General features: G+C 39.8%; 1 pseudogene; it reads right to left on the bottom strand.

Moving 5' to 3' along the window:
- LOC113018028 (NACHT, LRR and PYD domains-containing protein 12-like) overlaps positions 1-27,500 on the bottom strand; it is a 99,097-nt pseudogene that overhangs the window by 4,933 nt on the left and 66,664 nt on the right.

Here is a 27,500-nt window from a genome sequence, read left to right as displayed (position 1 = left end):
AGCTTGGACAATTTTTGAGAGGATTCTTCAATAAGTCCAAGTACAGGTCCAGACTTACGGATGATCAGCTTCAAGACATACTGAGGGCCGCAACTGCTTCCTCCCTCAGGCCAAATCTGGCTCGGCTATGCGAGAGGAAACGCTGCCAGGTCTCTAGCAGCAAGGAGTAGGCAAGAGAAGCCATGTTCAGAAGAACAGTTCATTTTCTACAGTGTTCCATTCATGTTCAGAAGAAGGTTATAGAACTGTTAATACAGACATTTCAATCTAAACACAGCAGATATAGAAGACTGAAAAAAATATCTTATTATTATTTTATTTATGTATTACAGATTGATTTATTTTCTTATTAATTCTTAATTTGTTTATTTATTTTTCATATTTTGTGTTAAAAAATAAAAATAAAGAGATTTGAGAAGATTGGAATTTTTTAACCATGCCTTTCTTGTGGAAAACCTAATGCGGCCCAGCCTCACCCAGACTCTGCCTGCAGCGGCCCCCAGCTAAATTGAGTTTGAGACCCCTGTCCTACACCATAAATCAGTAAGAGAGGGTACGACCTCTCTCATGGCCCCAAGTGGTGTGTGCATGCCAGAGCACTCTGGAAGGCACACAGAGTCTTTACAGACTACTCAGGATCAAACCTCTATCATCATGCAATCGATTATACAACTCTAAGCATATATGAGTAAATATTTCTAAGCATAAATGACAATCAACAATATAAACCTTACAGCTGGTTTTAATAACAGAATTCATTTGTTTCTCAAATGATAAAGAGCTATCGAGAAACACTCCTAAATCTTTAGTTCTTAACTTTTCCAGTGGGCCAAGGTCAACATTATTAGATAATGCTAATTCTTTTCCCCTACATTATAACAATGTGAGGAGTTAATGCCAAGTATACTGCCATTAGCGGCTAATTCTAATTAGGGGTGAATAATTATTAGTAGCTAATGCTAATATCGTTTTCTCTTCCCTTTTAACAATGTAGGCAGCTAGAGCTAGGTAGGCTGATGCTAGCAGCTAATGCTAATTTGACGTGAATTAGCATTATATTAGTGAGGAGTTAATGCTAACTAGGCTGCCATTAGGGGCTAACTCTAATTAGGTGAATAATTATTAGCAGCTAATGCTAATATTGTTTTCCCTTCCCTTTTAACAATGTGAGCAGCTAGTGCTAGGTAGGCTGATGCTAGCAGCTAATGCTAATTTGACGTGAATTAGCATTATATTAGTGAGCAGTTAATGCTAAATAGGCTGCCATTATTAACTAATGCTACTTTGACGTGAATTAGCATTATGTGCTAATACTAATACTGTTTTTCCTTACTTTTTAAACAATGTGAGCGGCTAATTCTAAGTACGCTTAAAAGCCGAGAAATGCGCCATATTTGATAGCTTGCTGCGAGACCTCACACCGAGCACATCTACTGCTCGTGTGGTTGCCTGTTATCGGACCTGGAGTTAGCAACATTGCCCCAAAAAACACGAAGAGTAGAGTACTGGCCCCTAGCCCTGCCAGTGTAGCAGAAATGATGACGGATGATGACGGCAGCAGCAGCCGTTCTTCTCTGCGTGAATAGCTTAATGTTGTCCGTGTGTAATTTACATTGAGTAGGCTAACCACGTTATTACATTAATGCATGTAAGGTGAACTAGCAAACATCATCATAGCTACATGCGGCTGTCTTCTTGTTTGATGGCAGATACTCCCTTCACTCTGGTCAAAAAGGCTAAAATGACCAAAGAAAAAGTGGAAAACAGCTCAACATGAGAGGTTTTTGGACAAAGTTTGTGCTTTTTCATTGGTTAAGCACTGCTTCCAGCCAAGAGTGATACCATATATGCCCCATAGCTGCAGAAAAGGCTAACATTGTTATCTTTTTACAAAAAAACAGATGAACATGAGAGGTTTTTGGACCAGTTTTGTGTTCTCCATTCGTTAAGCACCGGTTTGAGCACCGTTTAAGCACCGGCACCGTTTCAAAAGTACCGGTTTGGCACCGGTATCGGATCAAACCTAAACGATACCCATCCCTAGTTATAATTATGTGAGACGTTAATGCTAAATAGGCTTCCATGAGTGACTCCTTTCCCTTGCATTATAAAGATGTGAAGAGTTTATGCTAAGTAAGCTGCCATTAGCAGCTAATGCTAATACTGTTTTCCCTTTCTTTATACAACTTGAGCAGCTATTGCTAAGTAGGCCACTTTTCTCTGCTAAGGATTTGTGTGACCATGATGGAAACTCTGATAAGCTAATGCTGCTAAGCTAATGCTGTTTATGGGCCCTGTTAGAATCAATATTTCATTCTCATTCTGTTGTTTGAGAACAATAACAGAAAAATGTGCACTTGAGAACAAATTTATTGTGAATTCAGCTGTGAATGTACAGTTTGTCATTATTTAAGCTTCCATTTCCAAATGTTAGCTGACACTTTATTAGGTACACTGGTATCTATATCAGGTACACCTGTGACCTAAATGTTCCTGCAAACAGACTCCTTGGAGACCCCCTACATAAATATCCATGTACTATCCAGCTAGACTAGTGTGTCTGTCCCTGAAAATATTCCTGCATGTGTGATTGTTCATGTGTCATCTGCAGGAAAGAAACAGGAAGTGAGTGAAAGACACAGGAAATGTTTCCAGCTCTCCCTCTATCAGATTTTCTCTCCATACCTGAGAGTGTCCAGTCTCCAGCCTGGATCCTTCAGTCCAGCCGACAGCAGCTTCATTCCTGAGGGACCTGGATGATTGTAGCTCAGGTCCAGCTCTCTCAGATGGGAGGGGTTGGAGCTCAGAGCTGAGGCCAGAGAAGTACAGCCTTCCTCTGTGATCAGACAGCCTGACAGACTGCAGACACACAAAACAACAATCTATCTGTCAACAGTTGTTTTCTCTTTGTCACAATAACATCTATCCATCCATTGTAACTTTATTTATAAGTGACAATACCCAACAGACAACAACAGTCATCTGAAGCTGTTTAACAGTGTAAGGTAACCGCCTCCACTGTGAGCAGCACTTGGTGATGGTGGGAAGAAGAACTCCCTTTGACACAAAGATCCTCCCAGTGAAAACAGGCTCCAGGAGGAGCATCTACCATGACTGGTTGCAGGGTGAGGGGAAAGAGAAGAGATGAGCTCAGAGAGACAAGAACAAAACAGAGAGACAAAAGTTAAGGACATGCAGTAGTGACATATAAAAGCATCAGGAGTGAAAAGAGGGGAGAAGAAAGCAGAGCATCATGGGAAGTCCGCCAACAGCCTGAGTCTATAGCAGCATAACTAAGGGATGGTTCAGGGTCACCTGATCCAGCTCGAACTATAAGCTTTATCAAAAAGGAAAGTTTGAAGCTGATCTTCAAAGTAGAGAGGGTGTCTGTCTCCTGAACTCAAACTGGGAGCTGCTGCCACACCCAGTCCAACATAGCCAGGCTTTCTTTGCTGCTTTGACAAAACCTCAAATCCCAGTCAGAGATGATGAGCATCATCACAGTGATGATCATTTCTCTGTAACCCAGGCTTTCTGCTTCAGGATCTGTGCACGCTCACAGAACAAGGAGACCTTTAAACATCATTTCACTAAATGGATGGACTGAGCTCAGCCTACAGATGAACTGGATAAATAAAGATTTGACCTCAGTGTGCTCAGTGTTCCTGTCTATTCCTAACATATTCCTAACATGATAGCTGCACTTTAGAGCTCTAAAACTGGAACTGACACATGTTTAAACTCTACATGTTACTCAGTACATTCAGTTCTGACACTCGCCCACAGTCCAACAAAGGAAACATGGAGATCACATCAGTTTGTCACCAAAGTCTAATTATTAGAGCAACTTAACCTGTTATTATCTCGTTAACTCATTAACTGATTAACGTCAGCAATTATTTTAATCACAGTTTTTAAAATCATGATTATTGTGAAAGTGCTCACTGGCTCTGAATATAAAAGCCATGGGTCACAGGAGGGATGTTGATCAGTGCTGGCTTGAAATGGGCGTCATTATGCGTCTCAGCCAATGGGAGCATTGAGGGTGGGCCTAATACTACTGCAGCGCTCACATGACCCAGGACAGAAAGAAAGGGGCGGGGACAGAAACATGGAGACAGGTACAGATCTTTGACATGTTCATTTTAAACTGTTCCAGGAGGCAGTGTTGATACAACTAAAGTTATCTGTTGTTGAAGAAGTCGGTCTGAGGAACGTTCTTAGGATCAACAAATGACGGCATGTATGAGCCTCAAGACGCAGCATCACAAGAAGAACACATGAGCTGTAGAAAAAGGAGAGACTACGAAAGCCACGGCGTTACAACATGAACCAGCTGTTGGTCTCTCTGGAGACTACTGGGCGTGGCTGGGTAACCATGGTTACCTGGGAGTTACAGAAACGTGCAGAACATGTGATTCATGTTGCAGAGCAGTGCGACATTTAAAATACAGTCGGCACACTCAGTACAGATAGTGCATCAAATATGATGCTGCTGCCAGACGTCTGCCTATGAACACGTCCCTGCATCGCGCACAACACCAAGGTTGCCATGGCAATCACAGCTGACAGGGACAAAGTGCACAGCTGGAAGCCTGCAGGTATATTTAACATGATGTATTTCTCAGTGTCCTGTCTGTGTGTGAGAGACAAACCGCCTCTGTATGTGTGTGTAAATACAGCATGAATATGTAGAGGACATGTTTGTGGATATACCGTATTTTCACGACCATAAGGCGCACTTAAAAGTCTTAGATTTTCTTCAAAAAGTACGGCGCGCCCTATAGCGCAGTGCGCCCTGTGTGTTGTAATGAGGACGTAGTAGAGAACGCCATGAGAACGCTAAAGGGTGAAGTATGTCCGTTGACTTTATTGCACATACCTGTATAAAAGAACAGGTATGTGCATTATGCAGGACATCGTTGTTTTAACAACCCTGAAAATGGCAAAGAGACACGCTTACAAAGCACAGTTTAAACTGAAGGCCATCAGCTACGCGGAGGAACATGGAAATCGAGCAGCGGCGAGAGAATTTAAGATTAACGAATCGATGGTTCGCAAGTGGAGGAAGCTGGAAAACAAGCTCCGACAGGTCAAGAAGACGCAGCTGAGTTTCCGCGGACATAAGGCGATCATCGAGCAAAGAACGAGCGGGAGAAGCGTTACGACGGTCACCATTCGGCTAAAAGCAGTTTCACTTTCACTTTTTATGAAACGGTGCCATTTTTTCATCCGGACCAGGACTACGGTAGCGCAGCAACTTCCAGCGGATTATAAGGGAAAGCTGGCCATCTTCCGCTCCTACTGCAGCAAACACATCGGCGACAAACACATCCAGCGATGGATGACCGATGGAGACCACAGTTTCACCAAGAGTGGAAGGCAGCGCCGGGCGAGTTACGCCACAATTTGCCAATGGATTGTAGATGCTTGGGCTAACATGGCTGCTGGCACTGTTGTTCGAGCTTTCGCAAAAGCCGGTGTTCTGACAAAACGTCCAGGTTGATGGGTAGGACGTTTTGTCAGAACACCGGCATCATTTCCGAGGAGCCGCACGGCACGGAAAGTGACTCTGACAGTGAAGAAAGTGAACCTGGCATGTTTGATGGAGATTTAGCGCAGCTGTTCAATTCAGACACAGAGGATGAGGACTTCGATGGGTTTGATTGATGATAAAAATGTGAGTACCAAACTTTGTTTTGCTCCTGCTTTATTTCTAAATACGCACACTTGTATGCTTGTGTGTTGTTGATGATGACGATTATTGGTAATAAAAATGTGAGTAAGGTACCGAACTCAGGTTTGCTCCCGCTTTATTTTTAAATACGCATACGGTACTTGTATGCGCCCTATGATCCAATGCGCCTTATGTGTGTGTTAAATACAGTAATGGCACACATAACTGAGACTGCGCCTTTTAGCACAGTGCGTCTTATGGTCGTGAAAATACGGTAAGTAAATGAAAGCTCTGCGTCATTTGAATCTTCTTGTTTCTGTTGCAGGTCTGTGACTGAACTTCTGGGAGGAGAAACGTTGGTTTCATGCTCTGTGATTCTGTGTTTTGTCATCTCTCTCAGGTGATGGAGAGCTCAGATGATGACCCCGCCTACGTGGTCAAATTCAAGTCTACATTCAGAACAGACCTTGAGACACGCAAGCAAAATGCCAACATTGTATATGTGAAAACTGCTGCTGGAGCCAGATTCAAGGAGCTCAAGTGTTTACCCAGATCTTACTGAACTCACTGCAGGAACAGAGGGTTGTTGGAGGGAAACCTGTGGAAGCAACAACATCCAAGCCACCAGAGAAGAAGTTGGCCCTGTTGGTGCTTCATCAGAGTGTGAACAGGAGGAAGACTCAGCTGAGAACAGTGTGGTGGACACAGAGCAGAGCCCACCATCAGTACAGAGGCCTGTCCATTAGAGTGCTGCTCCAACATGCAGCACATGTACTTGGCCACAGCTGCAACATCTGTACCTGTGAAAGCTTCTTCTCTGTTGCTGCTCATATTGTGCAGAAGAAGAGAGTTTCTTTATCATCAGAAAATGTCAGTGAGCTTGTGAGTCTTAGCAGCTGGCTCGGTGCAGAGGAGGAAGAACATGTCAAGTCAGAGGAAGATAAATGCAGTTCATGTTGTCAACTCAACCTGGACTGTTGAAAGAGTTTTTGTCTGGTTTCTGACTGAGATTCTCCAAAGGAAATCCAGCACAAACACACACTTCACACACTCAAAGTCCTGCACAGTAAATGAGCTGATGAGCGTTTGTGCTGCTGCCTGATAACAGAACAATAGTTCTGCTGCTTCCTGTTCTGCAAACACACATTTATAAATGTTCACTTGCTGTTGATCAAAGGTATGTTGGTGGCTCTGGACGCTGAGGGAACTTTGTAAAAAACTAGATTAAAGTCTGACTCCATCCTCCATTTAAATAACTCACAGCAACAACTGAATAGCTTTGCCTTTGTGTAGCTGACACTTCATTTTAATGTCCTTCTATTCTGGTTCATCTGGTTTCAGTTTCTATAAGCACACAGGTTTCATCAGGGACTCTATGACCTCAGTAATCTTTGCTGGGCCTTAATGCTCTGAACAAAGCTGCACAGTGTTAAGGTTCAAAATTGAGGAAGGAGAGTACAAACCACCCATGGTCCAGAAGGTCTTGGTCAAACAATGATTTTTAATGACTACACACGTGCGGGAAGACACTCTGTACGCCGACAGCAAGTGATCTCCAACTTAATCAAAGCATGAACAGATATTTTATAGCATCAGGGTTTGATTTACTGACGCCCCTTCATGCGTCACAGATACATTTTATACATAGATCAGATCAACACCACAATGGCTTTTAACCCAGAAGATCATCTTCTATTTTCATGGCTGGTACTTTCCGTTCTTGTCTTAAAGTAAATTGTTCCTCTTTCTCCGAGACATGACTAATCTCTCCTCTAAATAAATCTAACTCATGTGTGTGTGTGTGTTGACCTCACATGCTCTTTCTCAATTCACCTGTTGCACTTCTGACCTTTCACCAGACCAGAGGCTCACTGAGACTATGTGTATGTCTTCTACTAAATAAATGTTTTAACCAAGAACCTCTACTTAAACCTTAATATAAACTGACCTGATATAAGTGTTTTGTAAGCATGTATTGCAATTCCTTCTATGTTCTAGTTTTCCCTCAGCATGTATCACCTGAACAGTCACGTCAGTGAAGCTTAAGACCTTTAAAGAACCTGAACATCAACTCAAATAAGCACAGATATGATATATGTATAAAATAGTTATAACTGCACCTGGAATACAAAATTAATATAATAACTTGTATGCATAACATCTTAAGGCCTTCTTAAAGCTATCTGTTACATTGTTAAAGCCTCGTCTTAGCCTGCTGCTCAAAATAACTTTCACTTCTGCAAAACTCTCCAAGCCTGTTTCCTGTCCTGTTACTTTTAGCCTTTCTGAAAGACACACTGTTTAAACCTCTAAACGCAATATAAACTCCAGATTATATTATTAATGCAATGGTAATGATGACAATTATTTAACAATAGCAGTAAAATAATTTCCCTGCTCCACACTAGCACAAGACTAAATAGAAATGAATCAGTCTTTCATTCTCACTGCTGTTTGACTTCAGCTCTCAATGTCCCACCATAACCCATGGAAAGAATTACTGTCCATCCAGGCTGCTGAACATGAAGCTGAAGAAGGTGGAGTATTGTGAGGGCTGATGGAGATGATGATGAGGAATCCAGGAGCAGTGGGTGGATGGCAGCATCAGCATGAAGGATCAGTGTGAGAACACATCATCATCCACAAAGGAAACCAGTCTGAGTGTCTGACGCTCTTGTTAGAAAGATGCAGTCCCAGCAGTTAGCTTGTCTGCTAGTTAGCTGAGAGCTAACTCACTTGTACATTGAATACCAAACTGTGTAAACCAGGGGTGTCAAACATATGGCCCGTGGGCCAAATCCAGCCCTTGACAGAATTTCATATGTCAAATATTGATGAATTTTCAGGCTTGCTGATAATCAATGTGAGCACGGCTGAGGTTTTATTCTGATGAGCAAACCATGTGGCCAAACACTTTAAGAGACAGACTGGGATCATACCATTATGTGAAAGAGGACGGAAATGTCCCATAGACAGCAAGGGTAGTGGTAGAGACCAGTACACAGAGAAATGGGAGCTGTATTGAAATGCAAGCGTGTCAGGAAAGAGTGAAAAGGCAAAATGAGCAGCATCTGGCTGCATTTCAGTGATATTGGAGACCACAAAGCTGAGTGCAACATTTATACAGGAGATATACAGGAGACGCTGAGAGTAGAACTGATAAAATTAGGAGCTGGCTAAAGTGAGACCCATTTTTATTTCCACCCATTTTCCACTGTGGAGGACAAAAGGTTTCAAACTGGTCCAGGTCTTAAGCCTCACGTGTTCTTCCTAATAGCAGTAAATGGATAGAAATAAGGCTTTTATGAAAACACTGAATAAAACTTGCTGCCTTTAAAGAGACTAAATGTACAGTTCAGTATTGAATACTACATAAAATAAACTATATATAAAGTGTGTCTGAATGGCAGAGATGCAGAAATATGTGCATGTAGCACAGAGCCACGGCTCAGTGTCTGAATGAGTCTCACAGACCTGAATGTGCTGTTGAAGCCATTTATAATTATAACGTAATTCTGTACTCGTTTGATCTGCTCCTTACCACAAGCCACCAGACGTGGAAGGTTTTGGACTTTTAACTATATTTTCTGAAGTTTTACAACTTTTCTTACTGTTAAAAACCTCGTTATGGCCATTCATGCTGTACAAAGTAATTAGACATGTGTGGTATCTACAGAAATGTCAGAATCTCAGCTAAAAGTTCACAAAACCATCTCAACAACCACCAAACAGCTGAAACAGCAGGTGAACAGATCACACAAAAAAGATGTAAACACAAATCCCCCTGATCATCTGTTTTTTAAACATGAAGTGTAGTTTTGGACGTTCATTTACTGCTGGTTCAGTGAATTTTGGTTGGACAGTGATGAAACCTGCAGTCTCAGAATCTGTGAGAAGTCTGCTTTCAGCACGCAACAGCATTGTTGTGTTGTGTGCTGTGGATTCACTTCTGCAAACTCATCACTGTTTCACCATCATGTTTCTACTTAGACAATAACAAAGGAAGCAGTTCCCAGGAACTACTTCCTGTCTTGTTAACATAAGAGTATGTTGCCCTTCAAAACACCTCCACTTCTCCTCTTATTAGAGGACTGCCTTATTATTAATCTGCTAATTCTGTCAGTTGATGAAAGAAAAATGCTTGATCTCACCTGAGAGTTTCCAGTGTACAGTGTGGACTCTTCAGTCCTTCAGACAGAAGCTTCACGCCTGAATCCTTCAGGTTGATGTTACTCAGGTCCAGCTGTCTCAGATTAGAGGTCTGAGAGCTGAGACCTGAGGCCAGAGCTTCACAGCTTCTCTCCGACAGGTCACAGTGACTCAGTCTGAAAAATAACAGATAAACAATTACAAATAAAACACTTATGTTGAAGTGTAATGAGATACTATTATATTTAGCAATATTTCATCTTGTTTTGTCAGGAAACTGAGCACTGATGCAGAGCAACATGTGGAGAGAATCAGAGGAGAAGAAGTGAAGAGAGAACAGCAGTAAAACAACACTGAATTGTTCAGTGTGTTTTTGATATCAACAGAATGTGTCAAATTTCTTTATTTTGTATTTGTTTTAGTAGAATTGATGATTATCACTTAGATAACAACCACAGGCCAGGTCTAAATTGCACTTTGGTGACAGTTACACCCAGAAATATTTCAGAAACGTGGACAATTTGTGCTCCATTGTATTCAGTATTGAACAAACTGAGTACCGATGACCACTTAATATTTTTGATATTTAGTGTGAATGCTTGAAAAGCATTCACAGTATTGTTATTCGAATCTTTATTATTATTATTATTATATATTCCGTACGTTTTTTGGCATCTCACTCCTTCAAAACCGTTCAACTTAGAAAAACCATTCAAACACCGTTAGATTCCTATTCTTTTGGACAACACTGCTTCTATTTTTCATATTTTTAACATTTATATTTTTAATTTTATTCAACTTTATTCAACAAAAATTTATAATGTATTTCAATGGGGAGACCCTTCAAATCCTCATTCAACTTACTCATTTTTAAACTCTTACTACTTCCACATACATTGACATAGAGCCACCATTCAAACTTTAAAACGAAGACAAGACATTCAACTATTCAACTTGTATTTATCTTTTCAATATCTATTATACTTTTTCTTCAGTTCCAGTTTAAGTTTCATGATGTTTTTTCACCCGTTTCAAAGTTTATAATGGGTGTGTATGGGACGGAATGTTGGGGCTAGAGTGAGGCAGCTCAACTGCTAGAGTGAGAGGAGCAAAAAAATTAATCTTAAAATCTTTTTTAAAACTGCTGCTGTGTCCGCAGCGTTTGCTCTACAGGTATGATTTTACCCTCAAAACGTAGCCATGGCTGTCCTCTTTCATCCAATGTGTTTACTATTGTCCTAGGTGTTATGGTTCTTTCATAAATGTCACCAATGCACAGCCTCCTCCCTCCAACTCTTCCATAGACTCTAATGTTAAAATGGCTCAGAAGGTTCGTTTGAAAATCAGAAGAGCATGGTGTCTTTACACTGTCACCACGTCCATATAATAAACTCCACAGACATGAAAACTGAGAATTTGGTAGACTAGACATTGCTGTCGCTCACAGTGAAAGAATTTTGTCAATACGACTTTTACTTTTCATTTGGGAACGATTTGTTTCGGCCTGACTTTTCTGTTCATTTTAAGCAGCAAAAGTGAGGTGCATGTCTGTGTGCGTGTGTATGGAGCCATTGGGTGCGGTCACTATAGCAACCAGGCTCACACCTGCCTGCTTAACGAGCTCTGCCTGCCACTCTGCCAAGATTTATCTTAAACACTTCTCTTTCAACTGCTGCTGTGTCCACAGTGTTAAAGCCATCATTTTACCCTCAAAACGTCGCCATCGTTGTTCTTTTTCCAACATCTTGTCTTTCAAAGCTCAGAGATGTAAACTTTTTAAACTGTGTGGGTCCAAGTGGAGGGATCACATTTTAGTCATTCAGTGATTCAAAGAATATGACCTTTTAATATTCTTTCAGATGTTTTCTGATTCTAAATGTTCTTTTCTCATTTCTTAGGGTTTTCTAATTTACAATTAAAACATTTTCAGCTTTTTTTCCAACTTCTTCTTCTGTGTAACCTTCAGCTTTTAGCAGTTCAGCACTTTTGTTTTCAGGTTAAATTCGGGGTTTTTTTTAATCTCATTCAAGATTTTTAACTTAAATTCAGTAATTAATTCATTTCAGTGCATACATTCAGATTCAAGCATTCACACTGCAGTTTCTTCAGAAAATGCACTTTCTAGTTTATTTGAGTTGTTCCACCTGATCTGTGTTAACTAGAATAAACATTTAAAAACTAAAGCTATGATCACATATGTACTTACAGAGCTTTGTTGGAGGCTTTGACCACTGGCAGCAGCCTCAGAAGAGCCTTTTTAAAGGCTCATGTTCTCACTTAGATCACTTTATAGCTGTATATCTCAAATTTCTGTAAAGTTATTTATTTCATATTCTGTATAGTTTTTCATATTTATATCCTGTTCATAGCCTGTACATAGCTTTTACTCACTACAGCCTGTACATACTTAGTTATAGAATATTCACAACATACTTCATACCGTGTACATTATAACATACCATAATAGACCCATTTCTGTAATATACTTACATATCTATACTATTGCTAATATATATTGTAATATACCTATATCACTAAAGCACTTCTGGATGGATGCAAACTGCATTTCGTTGCCCTGTACCTGTGCATGTGCAATGACAATAAAGTTGAATTCTATTCTAATTCTATTCTATTTATTTCTACTTACATTTCATTCTGGGAAAAATGGGGATTACTTTGAAAACAGGAACTATTTTCCCCAAAAATCAGCCCTGGATTAGTAAATCACTCCAACATGTTCTCGGGCAGAAGAAGCTGTCTTGTTATGAGGGAGAGAAGAAAAGCAGCTAAAATCAGGTGTAAAAGTAAAGCAGAGGATGAGCTGAATAAAGGACACTCAAGGCTGGCTTGGAAAGGAATGAAGTCCATGGTGGGGATGCAGAACAAGGAGCAAAGATGAATGTGATGCTGAATCAGCAGAAGACTTGGACTCATTGGATTCCAGCTTTTTTTTTTATTAACATTTTAGAATCACTATACAATACCATCAACTTCAGCTATCTTTCAGTACATATATTTTTTTTATTTTTTTTCTATATTTAAACAACTAAAATATCCATACAATAAGAATGAAAGAAGAAGAAGAAGAAAAGAAAAAGAAGCAAAACAGGAAACAACATAAATAAAAAATACATAAGGAAAAAGAAAAAGGAAAGAAAAATAAATAAATAAATATAGGGAGTGTGTTTTTGTTTCCATTAATGTAACTAATTTTTCCTCTAGTCTTCTAGTAGTTAACAAAGTCAAAATCTAATGCAAAAGCAAAAACTAATTAGTCTGCCTTCCTCCATTACCATACATAAAGCTGTTAATCCTTTATATGTCCAATCTTTGAATCTGGTGTCCAATTTATTTGGAGCAAAATGTGTGTCATATGCACACCACTTAAGAACTGCTATATCCTCTTCTAGTTTATATTCTTTTATTACTGTTTCCCAAATTTTAAAAGTCAACTTGATCCATGGATTTTCAATAGTTTTTATTAAATTTTGCAAGCTTCTGTCTGCTATAATAGCTTATATGGGGATGGAGGTCAGACTCTCCTCAATAACTTTCCATTGAGCGTCATATGAAGGATTACATCAGCATATCATAGGCCTTAATTGTGCTGCCCAATAATATTCCCTAAGAGAAGGTAAGCCCCACCCCCTTTTCCTTTGTTAAGTTGTAGGGTTTTAAATCTAATTCGGGGCCTTTTTCCTTGCCATATGTATCTTGACAAAATTTTATCCCATTCATTAAACTGTTTCTGGTTAATTTCTATTGGTAATGTTTGAAATAAATATAATAATTTAGGAAGAATATTAATTTTAATTGAGTCTATTCTCGAATATAAACTTAAATATGGAATTAGATTCCATCTCGCTATATGTTCCTTAATTTTTTTCTGTATTGGTAAATAATTTCGTTCTAATAGTTCTGTAAGATCCTTAGGTATTATGACTCCTAGATATTTAAAGTACTCTGTTTGCCATGCTAATTGATACTTATTTTTAATTTCTTCTGATGGAATATAGTTGTACTTAAGCAATTGTGTTTTACTCATATTAACCCTATATCCAGATAGTCGACCAAAGTATTCAAATGATTGCATTAATTTAGGTAAAGAGTTTGATGGTTGACCCAAAAATATTAAAATATCATCTGCATAGCAGGCTAATTTATGCTCCTTTTCATGGATATTAATACCTTCTACTTCTTTATTTTGTCTTATATATTGAGCCAATGGTTCCAGATATAACGCAAATAATAATGGTGAGCACGCACAGCCCTGCCTTGTTGCTCTTTGCTGCTTAATACTATTTGATAGGTAGCCATTAATTTTAATCCTTGCCGTAGGGTTATCATAAAGTGCCTGTATTGTCTTAATTATATTTTCGTGAAAGCCAAATGTATGCAAGACTCGGTAAAGAAAGTTCCAATTAACTGAATCGAATGATTTTTCTGCATCGATACTGATTACCATTGCTTCTATTTTATTCTTTTGAATATGATTAATAATTTGTAATGTCCGTCGTACATTATCTTGTATTTGGCGCTCTCGAATAAAACCTGTTTGATCATTATGAATTAGATTAGGTAAGAACTTTTCTAATCGTCGAGCCATGATAGATGTAAACAGCTTGTAATCTGTATTAAGAACACATATTGGTCTATATGACGCACATTCTAATTTATCCTTGTTTTCTTTTGGGATGGCAGAGATAATTGCTTCTTTCCAGCTAGAAGGTACTTGAGCCTTCTTTAGGATCCAATTCATTGTTAGAAGCATCACTGGTATTAATTCTTCTTTTAGCTCCTTGTACCATTCTGCCGTATATCCATCTGATCCTGGAGATTTATTTATTTTAACTTTACTTATTGCTATTCTTAGTTCCTTTTCTGTTATATCTTCAATCAAAGTTTTATTCTGTTCTTCATTCAGTACTGGTAAATCAAGAGAATCTAAAAAACTGTTAATTTCAACTATACTACTCTCTGTGTTATTAGCATACAGAGTCTTATAAAATGTTTCAAATGCACTCTGAACTTCTATTGGTTTATTTTTTTATTAGTTTTGTCACTGGATGTTTAATTTTGTGAACTGTATTATCTGCTATTTTCTTTTTTAGTTTCCAGGCTAATACATTCATTGCTTTTGATCCTCCCTCATAATACCTTTGTTTAAGAAACATTGATTTTTTTTAAATTTCATATGTGGTCAAATCATTTATTTCATTTCTTGTTTTCCTAATTTCCTCCAATATATCCTGAGATGTTTTTCTTTCATGCCTTTTCTCTAATTCTTATTTTGTAGCTCTTCTAATTTCTTATTTCTCATCTTTTTCTTATAAGAGGATATTGCTATAATTTTCCCTCTCAGGACAGCTTTTAAGGCATCCCACAGTATAGGACGAGACACCTCACCATTGTCATTAGTTTCCATATAGAAGTGAATCTCTTTCTTAATTTGTCCTTTAAAGTGAGGATCATTCAGTAAGCTTGAATTTAATTTCCAATTATTGAGTTTTGGTTGCACGTTTAAATCAACAGACAGGTATACTGGTGCATGATCGCTTAACTCTATTGCTCCAATTGCACAAGTGCTTATTTTATCTTTATTTTTCCCAAAAGTTATGAAATAATCTATTTGTTCTGTCCTCACTAAGCGTTGTCCTCGTGAACGTAGACTCAGCTATACAGACAGCTAAACACTCTCCTAATCAAAATCCAGGGAACAGGCCAATGTGTTGAGTTGGATGATTTAATAAGGAAAAAGTGTGAAACTGTTGACAAAACCAGAAATAAACCAATAAAAATGTTGCATCAATATACAGTATAACAAACACATATTCAAAAATATGAACGCAATATTTATCTGCTTAGTGAGTGCCCGAATAAAACATCAAATGAAATCACACTCATGATCAAAACGTTAAAGAAACCACATGGCAAGTGAGCTAGCTTAACCTTACTAGCTTAGGTTATATACATATTCAAATTAAATTCTAACTACAAACTATATCACGCCTTCACAACAAATAATAATGCACACAAGTTGTCTCAGTGATAACAAACAATATTACTCACAGATGATGCCGTTTATCAACTTGTGAAGGCATGGATGGCAACAGATTAACGGAGGTGAAACTGCCTCTGGCTAGATCTTACAGAGTAAAAAAATACACAAAAACAACCACAAGAGGGCAAACTGCTGCAGAACAGAAAATGCCTAATGCCAGCACACTATTCTTGTGTATAACGAGTGCGGTGAGGAAAAATAAGTATAATCCCTTTGGTAGGGATGCAAGTCTCTCCATATATCAATTAGTCCCACCTCCTTCATCAATGTATTTATATTCTTAATTAATGTTTTAGTATTCTGTGCTTTTCTATTGGAAATATCTAGCTTTGGTTGTAGATGTATATTTAAATCTCCTCCGCAAATTAGGAAACCTACTGTCTCTGTTACCATCACATCTATAATTTTCTTAAAGAAATAAATATCGCTTCCAGGGGGTGCATATATATTTAACAACGTGACTGGGTTCCCCTCAATGTTTCCCCCTACCAAAATATAACGTCCCTCTTTATCACTTATCTCGGATATTTTTTCAAAGAGTAATTTGCTTGATAACAGGATAGCCACTCCTCTCCTTCGTCCAGTTTTATAGGAAGAGGAGAAAACTGTTGTATAACCCATTCTTTTCAGTTTTTCATGCTCCTTACAGTCTAGATGGGTTTCCTGTAGATACACTATTTGTACTTGTTCTTTCTTCATTTTAGTTAAAATTTTATTACGTTTAATTGGATTCGACAGGCCATTTACATTATATGATATGATTTTTACCTTATCTTTAAGCATACCCTTACTATTTGAATATTATTAATGTAACAACGACATGTACCATCAGACCACTCCCTAAACATACATAAGCAAACATTAATATTAAGATTAAAGCTGTATAAAACAACAGCTACAGAAATAAGCTTTATTTGGTCAAAGAAAAAAAAAAAAAAAAGACTTCCAACTGTGTGGTCCCCGATATGACCCTAAGTAAGCCCCGATAAAAGAGGGGGCTTCGAGGGGGGCCTCTCTCACCTCTATGTGAGACAGGGCCTTCCTTAGCCAGCAGGCCAATGTCCATTCTACTAATAGCATAGGTAGCACGTCCGCCTATTTTCAATTTCTGCATTGCCACTTCAGTATATTATTTCGAGATAAGAAGTCTTTACCAGTGTATATGGCTATAGCTTGATTCCAGCTTTGATATCATTGATTTCAATGAAGAGCTTTGTGATTGTAGCAAAGGGCTGGTAGCTCTGAGAGTCCCACTGATGAGGCGTTTGTGAAGGTTCGCAGTCATCTAAAGAGCTTAGAAAAAAAGGCATCTGGACTTCTTTAAGTTTTTTGAAGACGTTTCACCTTTCACCTCTCATCCAAGAAGCTTCTTTATTTCTAGGGTCAAATGGTGGAGAGTCCCAGATTAGCCTGTGTACAAACAGACTTCAGCCATATGAGAGTGAGTGTGAGTGAATGAAAAATAGGGTCAAATAGGGTCAAAATTCGTACTTGTAACTTGCAGGGGTTTTTTTTTTGGCTAAGTCCACACACAAATCTTTTTTACACACACACAAATCTTTTTTACACACACACACAAATCTTTTTTACACATACAAAGTTTTTTTCACGCACACACAAATCTTTTTTACACACACAAATTTTTTTCACGCACACACAAATTCTTTTTACACATACAAATCCTGATTTACAAGTACAAAATATTTATGACCACATTTTGAGCCCATACAAATGTTCTGCAGATGAGTCCACATGCTCACAACAAAGCTCAGTGTGGACGACGCTGTGCACGCTCCAATGCTGATTGGTTAGAAAGTGGGCGGGAACAGGGAAGAGAGCGACAGCAGTGTTCAGCACAAACACGAAGGATCAAAGAAGAAGAACATGACAAGCTCAGATGGAGGCTGCAGTGGACACTTTTCATTGTTTTAACATTTGCTTTCACTTCAGCTTCACCAACAACAGCACAAGCAGAGCAGCCCACTGACTGCGTGGCCGTGACGGCGCCCCCTGGTGACTGTAAACCACTACAACATGTAGACGGCCGTCTGCTGCTCATTTCTTTGCCACCATCACAGGAGCTCTTTATCCTGTTCTACACTCTCATTGGTTCTTTGTGTGCTTGTTTTTTAGAACAGTAGTCATTGTGATTGTTCAAAGAAGACAGTCAGCTGTGACTAAATGTAGCTCCTACAGCAGTGATTGGAATAACTACTGAAGCTAATCCAGTATCAAAGCTCAGGAATCAGCAGCTCCCACCTCGTTTTCTTTGAACAACTATTTTTAGCTGCTGTGTTTTTGTGTTTCTGCGGACCTCAGACATCCTGCTGCTCTGGAGAACTGAAGCTCTAAAGGCTTCAGCCTTTATCTCCAAGAAACAAAGCTGATCATGGAGACCCAGCAGGTCAGCTGATCTGTGGACAGCACCAGCATCTTTAAATAAGTCTGAGAGGTGAGCAGTCTTTGGAAGCCTTTACTGTCTGATAGTCTCAGAGCAGGATTTGGATCATTATTTGGCTTTTCTTCTATTATTATGTTTAGTTTCTGCTTCACAGATATTCTCTGAGATGTTCTCTGAAATGTTTCCCACTGTTGGACAAACTTTCACAGTTTCTTCATAAAGGAGATCTCCTGTGCAGTCCATCTGTGATAATATGTTAAACACTGAATTATGATTCATATCTGAATGTACTGACTGTTAATTACTGATGAGAACATAATCAGTAAATATAAATATGTTTGAGTTTGGCTTTGATGAATCAGAATAAAAGTAATAAAATAATGATTTTAGAGACAGGCCTAACTCAGGCCAGCTGACAGCCTGTGTACAAACAGACTTCAGCCATATGAGAGTGAGTGTGAGTGAATGAGAGCACACACAGGACACTCTGATCTCTGAATGTGTGTGACGCAGTGAAAAAGAGGATTGTACTGGATATACTGTGACTGACAAACAGAGTTTAAAGAGAAAGGTGTTTGGATTAAAATGGATTATGCTAAAGTGAACGTGCTAATGAAATCTGAACTGACTGAAATGTGAAGTGAAGATTATTCATTATTTACTGAGTCAGACTCCGAGGATCAGGGATCAGAAGTTCTACAAAGAGTAGAACCAGACTTCCTGTATAGAGGTGTGTGGGCCTACTGATCCACAGTGTCAGCACAACTTTCACATCATATTCATCTCAGCACAACTAAAACATGTGACTGACCTCAGAGTTTCAAATCGACATCGTGGATTCTCCAGAAGAACACACAGCTGCTTCACTCCTGAATCCTGCAGGTTGTTGCAGTCTACACTCAGGTCCAGCACTCTGGGATACGAGGGGTTGGACTTCAGCGCTGCTGCCAGATAATCACAGCTGATCTCTGACAAACCACAGTCCTTCAATCTGAATAAAAAATTGAAAGATGTAAGTTTATTAGACAAAGTGTGAGCTTGAAATCATTCAGTGTTTCATCATCTGTTCAGAGCTGAAGAAGGTTCAGAATGTAGAAGTTTAGAAAATGGAAACTCCAAACAGCTGAAGCCAACAGGAAGCAGCTTCAAACAAACAAGAGAAAAAAATGAATTTTTCACATTAAAGTCGTACATTTATCATAAAGTTGTCAAGTTTTGCTGTGTGAAATAACAAAACTGAACAGGAATCCTCAGAGTTGAACCCTCTGCACAGAGGTTCAGGTTCCTCTTCAGGTCCCAAAGTGCAGAACAACAAGGTTTCAAACAGCTTCGTTCCAGCAGCATCAGCCACAGAAATGCAGAGATAATTCTTTGGATCTCTTGGTTGTGTTGTATGATGCTGTGTTTGCATATCTGGTGTCTGTGTTGCTTTGTGAGGACGGATCATTTACTGCAGCTCCAGATAAACAGAGCTGGACCTGAACCTGGTAGCTTCACTTAGAAGACACTTGTGACGGGAACGTCAGGTCAAAAAAGTGCCCCTCCGACAGCCAAACCCATCTGTTCTCTGATTGGATAGTTACATTTGTGATTGACATGACATTGACCAATCAGATGAAAGGAAGAAAAATAGGGTCAAAATTCGTACTTGTAACTTGCAGGGTTTTTTTTTTGGCTAAGTCCACACACAAATCTTTTTTACACACACACAAATTCTTTTTACACATACAAATTTTTTTCACGCACACACAAATTCTTTTTACACATACAAATCCTGATTTACAAGTACAAAATATTTATGACCACATTTTGAGCCCATACAAATGTTCTGCAGACGAGTCCATGCGCTCACAACAAAGCTCAGTGTGGACGACGCTGTGCACGCTCCAATGCTGATTGGTTAGAAAGTGGGCGGGAACAGGGAAGAGAGCGACAGCAGTGTTCAGCACAAACACGAAGGACCAAAGAAGAAGAACATGACAAGCTCAGATGGAGGCTGCAGTGGACACTTTTCATTGTTTTAACATTCGCTTTCACTTCAGCTTCACCAACAACAGCACAAGCAGAGCAGCCCACTGACTGCGTGGCCGTGACGGCGCCCCCTGGTGACTGTAAACCACTACAACATGTAGACGGCCGTCTGCTGCTCATTTCTTTGCCACCATCACAGGAGCTCTTTATCATGTTCTACACTCTCATTGGTTCTTTGTGTGCTTGTTTTTTAGAACAGTAGTCATTGTGATTGTTCAAAGAAGACAGTCAGCTGTGACTAAATGTAGCTCCTACAGCAGTGATTGGAATAACTACTGAAGCTAATCCAGTATCAAAGCTCAGGAATCAGCAGCTCCCACCTCGTTTTCTTTGAACAATTATTTTTAGCTGCTGTGTTTTTGTGTTTCTGCGGACCTCAGACATCCTGCTGCTCTGGAGAACTGAAGCTCTAAAGGCTTCAGCCTTTATCTCCAAGAAACAAAGCTGATCATGGAGACCCAGCAGGTCAGCTGATCTGTGGACAGCACCAGCATCTTTAAGTAAGTCTGAGAGGTGAGCAGTCTTTGGAAGCCTTTACTGTCTGATAGTCTCAGAGCAGGATTTGGATCATTATTTGGCTTTTCTTCTATTATTATGTTTAGTTTCTGCTTCACAGATATTCTCTGAGATGTTCTCTGAAATGTTTCCCACTGTTGGACAAACTTTCACAGTTTCTTCATAAAGGAGATCTCCTGTGCAGTCCATCTGTGATAATATGTTAAACACTGAATTATGATTCATATCTGAATGTACTGACTGTTAATTATTGATGAGAACATAATCAGTAAATATAAATATGTTTGAGTTTGGCTTTGATGAATCAGAATAAAAGTAATAAAATAATGATTTTAGAGACAGGCCTAACTCAGGCCAGCTGACAGCCTGTGTACAAACAGACTTCAGCCATATGAGAGTGAGTGTGAGTGAATGAGAGCACACACAGGACACTCTGATCTCTGAATGTGTGTGACGCAGTGAAAAAGAGGATTGTACTGGATATACTGTGACTGACAAACAGAGTTTAAAGAGAAAGGTGTTTGGATTAAAATGGATTATGCTAAAGTGAACGTGCTAATGAAATCTGAACTGACTGAAATGTGAAGTGAAGATTATTCAGATGTAAAAGAGAGAGAAACTGATAATAAGGTGGGGCTGGAGATCAGTGAAGGGCATGTAAACACCTGATTGGTTGAGTAGATATCAGATCGACAGTTTCACAGTCTTCCCTGTGGATTATAACTTTAAGAAAATGTGACATTCATCAAGGAATCCTGCTCTCCGGATTATTTCCATGAACACTGAGCTGGATCACATCTACAGTGCTGGAAGTGCCCGTCTCACCACCAACCTCTCTGTGCACATTCACTTTTCAACCCTTTGTGAGACACTAAAGGTGTAAATCTGAGTATTTATCTATGTTAGTGCGAACACCTCTAATAGGTTGGTTTAGTCTTTCCAAGTCATATCTTCCCTTAGATCTGCGGTCCAGGCTCCTAAAATCATCCTAGTTTTACAAGCACTACAATCTAGAGGAGAGCTGCACTACCAGGTGTGACTGATGAGATCTGACCTGCAAGGATACTCATGTTTATGTGTATCAGGACAAGCAGGGAAGACCTGGACATCAACTCTGTCAGGCTGCCTGAGTCCTCTCACCCACATCAGCTCATCAACTCTAAACAGGAACGAGCAGCTCATTTCAAAATAAAAGGTTGGAATTGTAAAGAAAACAAACAGAGCTCATAAACTGAAACTGATTTCATTTTTCAGCTGGAACATTTTAGTTGTTCCTTTTTCAATACATACATAATTATATTTACAGTAAGTCTTATCATTCCCCTTTTCCCTGCCAGTCACCGCCAATGTTCCCTCTAATGTTTCATGTGTCTGAGCGAACACAAAAACTCCCTGAGCGTCCCTTGGACCTCTGTGAGCAACAGCAGACGTGTGCACTGTGGTCACGCCAGCATCTTATCCATCCAAGTTACATGGTTTATTAAAGTAATCAAATTACAGCATTTACATTGATGTTAGGCTACTTTTAATTAACTGCTTTAGCCCACTTACAATGAAAATTAAAAACAACCTTGCTCATGACCTGTAGCATGTTAACACTATTGGAAGTAAAAATAACTTGAACTCCAATTTTGAAAACACAACTTTATTTTTTCTATTTTTATAAAGCTCTGACTTGTATTATGAGTCTGTGGTCTGGGAGAGAGTCTGTAACTCTGTCTGCAAAATACAGGATATAATGACCAATGTTGGACAATTAATTATATAGTTACTTCTTCAAAAAAGTAACTGAGTTTTGCAAACAACAAAGTTTGTTGCAATAAATACTGAATACTATCGTTGTTATAAACAACAATACTATTCAGGAAGAAAACCAAACATTGCAGATATTTTATCATAACTCTGGTTTTACGCGGCCGATCAACACAATTTAAAAACTGGTATAAAGTCCACACTTTGTCCCTCAGTTGCTCCGTCTGTCCTGCTCACATCTCCAATGGTTGTACACGTTGTCATTAACGTGGCTTCACCTCATCATCAGCCACTTTGCTCGCTATAACACCGGTGTCGGCACATAAGGACGCTGTCATAGCCTGTCAGCGACGTTGATTAGCTGCGTATATACGAATGTGAATCGCGTGATTGGCTGGACTACGGGATAAGGTGGCATCGTTCTAATCCCATATGGGAGCAGCCAGTCACTGACTAACACTGCAGAACAGAATTGTTGAAGATTTAATTTTTATTTCAATTGAGATTTGATTTTTTTTTTGTGTGCAACACAGATTTTCTGTGTGCAGAGACGTGCCAGCAGCGCGCAGTTGCACGAGCGCAGCTTAGAGGGAACATTGGGCACCACCACAGTTCACTTCAACAAAACTTTACTTCAGATTTGTTTTCATGTTTTGATTCAGTGATGAGAGCCGTTTCCCCCATGTCCAGTCCTTGTACTAAGCTAGGCTAAACATGTCCAGGGCCTGTCTCTGTGCAGCTTTTAATCTGATGTTAATAAGGTAGAAATGGAGGAAGAAGAAAATGACTTCATCAATCAACATGCAGCTACCAACCCAAATGGTGAGGTGGTGGTTAGTTCTTACTGTTGTTTATGATCCCCTACATTATCCTACATTCAAATATATTCTCCAGCTACAATAGTGTTTGTGTTCCTAAAAGGATTTCATGAATGTGTTATTGTTCATGTCACATCTGTATGAAACAAAGAGGAAGTGAGGTTTATCCTTCATGATCACAAACTGTTCCAGCATGTAAACCTGAGATCTGTGTGGAGCAGCTGACCTGTACGATGTGCTCAACACAAACATTATTTACCATCAGTTACTGTGTGACTGAACCACGTGGGTGTATGAAACATCGCTTTCAGTTTTAATAGCACATGGCAACATTCAGACGTGAATCTATACAGTAACACTTTGATTTGTTACAGTGAGGAGACTGTTGAAGGAACGATGAGGGGAAACTGTAACAGCAGCAACAGAAACCAGGAGACAAAGCTGAGGTCTGGGTTCCTCTATGCTACACACAGCCTCCTGCTCCTGGACTTTAGTAAACACATAAATGTCTCCAAGTACACTTACTTCAGAAACTCTATTAAACTCATTACAAGTTTACTTCAGCTTTAAATTACTCACAACATCAGCACACATGAGTAAACAAAGTAACTCACAGCTACTGTTCAAGTTTAGTCATCTTTAATACAAATATACCTCATTATTATGAATCTCACAGCTACCTGCTCATTGAACTGAACAATAATTCTGTTTGACCATTAAAACAAAATATGTGACTGTAAAAAATCTTCAGACAGTAATTAAGAATCTCCTAAGCAATCCAAAGATAAAGAAAAGTTCACCTGCCAATTCTATAAAGCTTGGTTGTTTGTACAATAATATCATTTAATGATATGTTTGGATCCTGACCTGAGAGTTTCCAGTGTACAATGTGGACTCTGCAGTGCAGCAGACAGAAGCTTCACCCCTGAATCCCGCAGGTCATTGTTACTCAGGTCCAGCTCTTTCAGACTAGAGGACTGGGAGTTGAGAACTGAGGACAGAGCATCATAGCTTCTCTCTGAGAGGTTACAGCCACTCAGTCTGGAAGAAAACAAACAAACAATTAAATCAGTCAAATGAAACATTTTTAATGCCAGCATGCAATACAATTATTGGTTAACTAAATAGCTTCATTAAAACACAACTCTTCTTCTATAGCAGCACTTACTCCTTGTAAGCTCCACCTGCTCCACCTTCTGAGTCAGAAGACATGAAAACAAACTGTAAATCTAGTAGAAACATGATTGGAAATCTTCTCAGATCCATTTGTACATTTAGAGCCTGATCCTGAAATATAGCAGCACGGACATTCACAGCAGCAAAGGGTTCTTGCTGATCTGAGCTGGCTTGGCCCTGGCTTATTGAAGATTAAAGAAAGCGGAATCAGCTGTTCAAAACCCCACAAGGCTGCCCGCTGTGACTGAAACAATGGGACGGGTCGTGACTTCTCAAAATGGGCTCATTGAACGCAGCACGGATAAGATCTTGAAGAAGCTCATGGCGGTCGTGAGTTCTCAGACTTTGCTCTTTGAGCGCAAAACCGATAACCTCTCGGAGAAGCTCGTGGCTCTCCAACGGGAGATTGAGAGACGAGTGACGGACTGTTAGATCAGCTGTGAAATTGACATGCAGTTGTTCGCACCAAAGAAAGCCACCATCATCTCATGCGGCTAACATGCCGGCGCGAGCTGTGGTCTCAAGGCTGGAGCTGAACAAATCTCACCCTGATAACAGACGGTGTTTAGACTGTTCCTTCCCATCCTAAGCATGCTTATCCCCTCCCGGTGCAGACGGTGGGTCGAGGGGACCAGCGCAAATGCTGCAGGCCCGGGTGCGCTGTCTACACCGGCTGTCTCTCACCTTTTACCCATCCCTGTTGCTTGTCATGTGTTTCTATGGCGCATTAAGAGTTTTCATGTGCTCTGCGCTAAGGTCATTTTTTTTGTCTGTTCTCAAACTGATCTCCCTGTTGGAGCTCAGTCTGGGAGGAGTTCTTTTTTCTCCTCATCTTTCCTGATGTTGTGCATTTTCTGCTGTTCGGTTCCGGGTCGCTGCTCTAGCGGCTGACCGGCCAGCTACCTAGCCTGACCCGTCTCCCCAATGTGATGTTTGTGTATTGTATGTACGGTTGGAAAGCTCAGTATCCTAATTGCCCCTTGAAATTAAATACAGTGTTCTGAATCTGAAAAGATTACAGAAGACGACTCTGTTCAGTAAATATTACGCTCATGCTGTCACGAAATACCAAAGGTAGGTAAAACTCTGGTTGTTGCAGCCATCCAGTATGACATGCTTTGTACTGTCCTGCTGCAGTTTGTGACACCTGGTTGATGAGTTGTGAAGGATGATGAAACAAACACTTCACTCAATGTTTGTCTTCTAAACTGGATGTAATTTTGGCAGCCGATAGTTTTTCTTAATCTATCCCAGCTGCAAATAGGAACACAACAAATAAATAACTTTACCCACTTGGATCCTTATCATTCAAGATTGTGAAAAGATTCTCTACTCAGAGAATACTGGAGATTTTAGATGAGAGAGATGGAAGATGATGAAGGGGAAGAGTTTTCACAACTTGAGGCCTTTTGTCTTCACTGTATAGGACAGAGAAGACAGGAAGGGAGGGAGAAGTGAGGAGAATAACACACAGGAAATGGTCTTGGGCAGACTCAAACCAGGCCCTAGAGTCACGACTCTAACTTTCAGTACATGGGTCACCTGCTCAGCCAGGTAAGCTACAGCAGTCAGCAGTGTGTGAGTTAATTTGAAGACAATGATGACTATAAGTCAGGTAAAAAAAAATACTATCATCAACCAACAAGGGGAAAACAGTGAGCTTGAATGACCAAGCTTTGACCAAGGGTGGCTCACTCCTCGGTCTTCTTGCCCAAGGAGTGAACCACCCTGCATGGCCATCAATGTGGTGCAACCAAGGCCATCATACAGTACAGGCCATCCAAGCTGATTTTAACTTTTCCTCCCAGATACCACCTTAGAAATCATCTAGATTAGGATATGTTGGCTGTTCTAGATCCAATCACAACAAACAGAGAGCTGTTGTGTGTCCAAGGTGAACAGGAAGAATATATACATGCATAAAGTCAATAAAGTCCGAAGGTTTGCTTTAGACTGTGCTGCAGTTTATCATCAAAGACAAACAGGCACCATGCTGCCAATAAATGGCATCAAGTCTGACTTGAGGTTTTTTGTTCTTTTTTTTTAATCAAGATTAAATTTTATAGCAACCACAGCAGAGATGACCAGGGAAGGTGTGCTTGAGGGGATATAGCTACAACAGCTGGTTTCAGACTGAAGATGAACTGAGGTGCTGCACCCAAGTCTGCAGGTTCAGGGAGGGACAAACATCTGCTGCAACCAGATTGGAGTGAGAGGAGAGAGCAGGCCAACAACAACAAAGAAACAACAAACACACTGTGGAAGACCGAAGCAGAGTTTAGTTTAAAGTGGAACTAAGGATGTTTCTCTGGCTGCCAGGATTCACTGAGTAATTCAAATGCTTTCTTTAATGCAGGACCCACCATGCATGTAAAAGCAAGTGTTTCACCAACATTTGTGACTAAAATAGACCTGCAGTAGAAATGTATCTAGGAGCATGCATGTGAATATAAAGTATCACAACATCAGGCACATGCAGCCTAAGTGTTTAAACAAAGACTGATAACATAACAGCAGCAGTGATGATCAGAGTTTATGGTGAATCCAGCGTCTCGAGTTCTGGAGGCATCAAAGAGGTCACAGTTGTATTGGAGAAATCCCAAAACTTTAGGATACAAATTCATACAGAGACAGAAAGCCTGGTGAAATAAATTACTGACACAGTTGGATGTTAAAAGTAAAGACATGAGTACAAATGTACTCACAGAGCTTTGTTGGAGGCTTTGACCACTGGCAGCAGCCTCAGAAGAGCCTCCTCTGAAGCAGAGTATTTCTTCAGGTCAAACACATCCAGATCTTCTTCTGATGACAGTAAGATGAAGACCAGAGCTGAGCACTGAGCAGGAGACAGTTTGCCTGTGGAGAGACGTCCTGATCTCAGGGACTGTTGGATCTCCTCCACTAGAGAACGATCATTCA

The sequence above is a fragment of the Astatotilapia calliptera genome, unplaced genomic scaffold (assembly GCF_900246225.1).
Source record: "Astatotilapia calliptera unplaced genomic scaffold, fAstCal1.2 U_scaffold_33, whole genome shotgun sequence".
NCBI classification, from domain to species: Eukaryota; Metazoa; Chordata; class Actinopteri; order Cichliformes; family Cichlidae; genus Astatotilapia; species Astatotilapia calliptera.
Note: the sequence above shows the minus strand (reverse complement) of the source record. Positions and strands in the feature narration are given on the sequence as shown.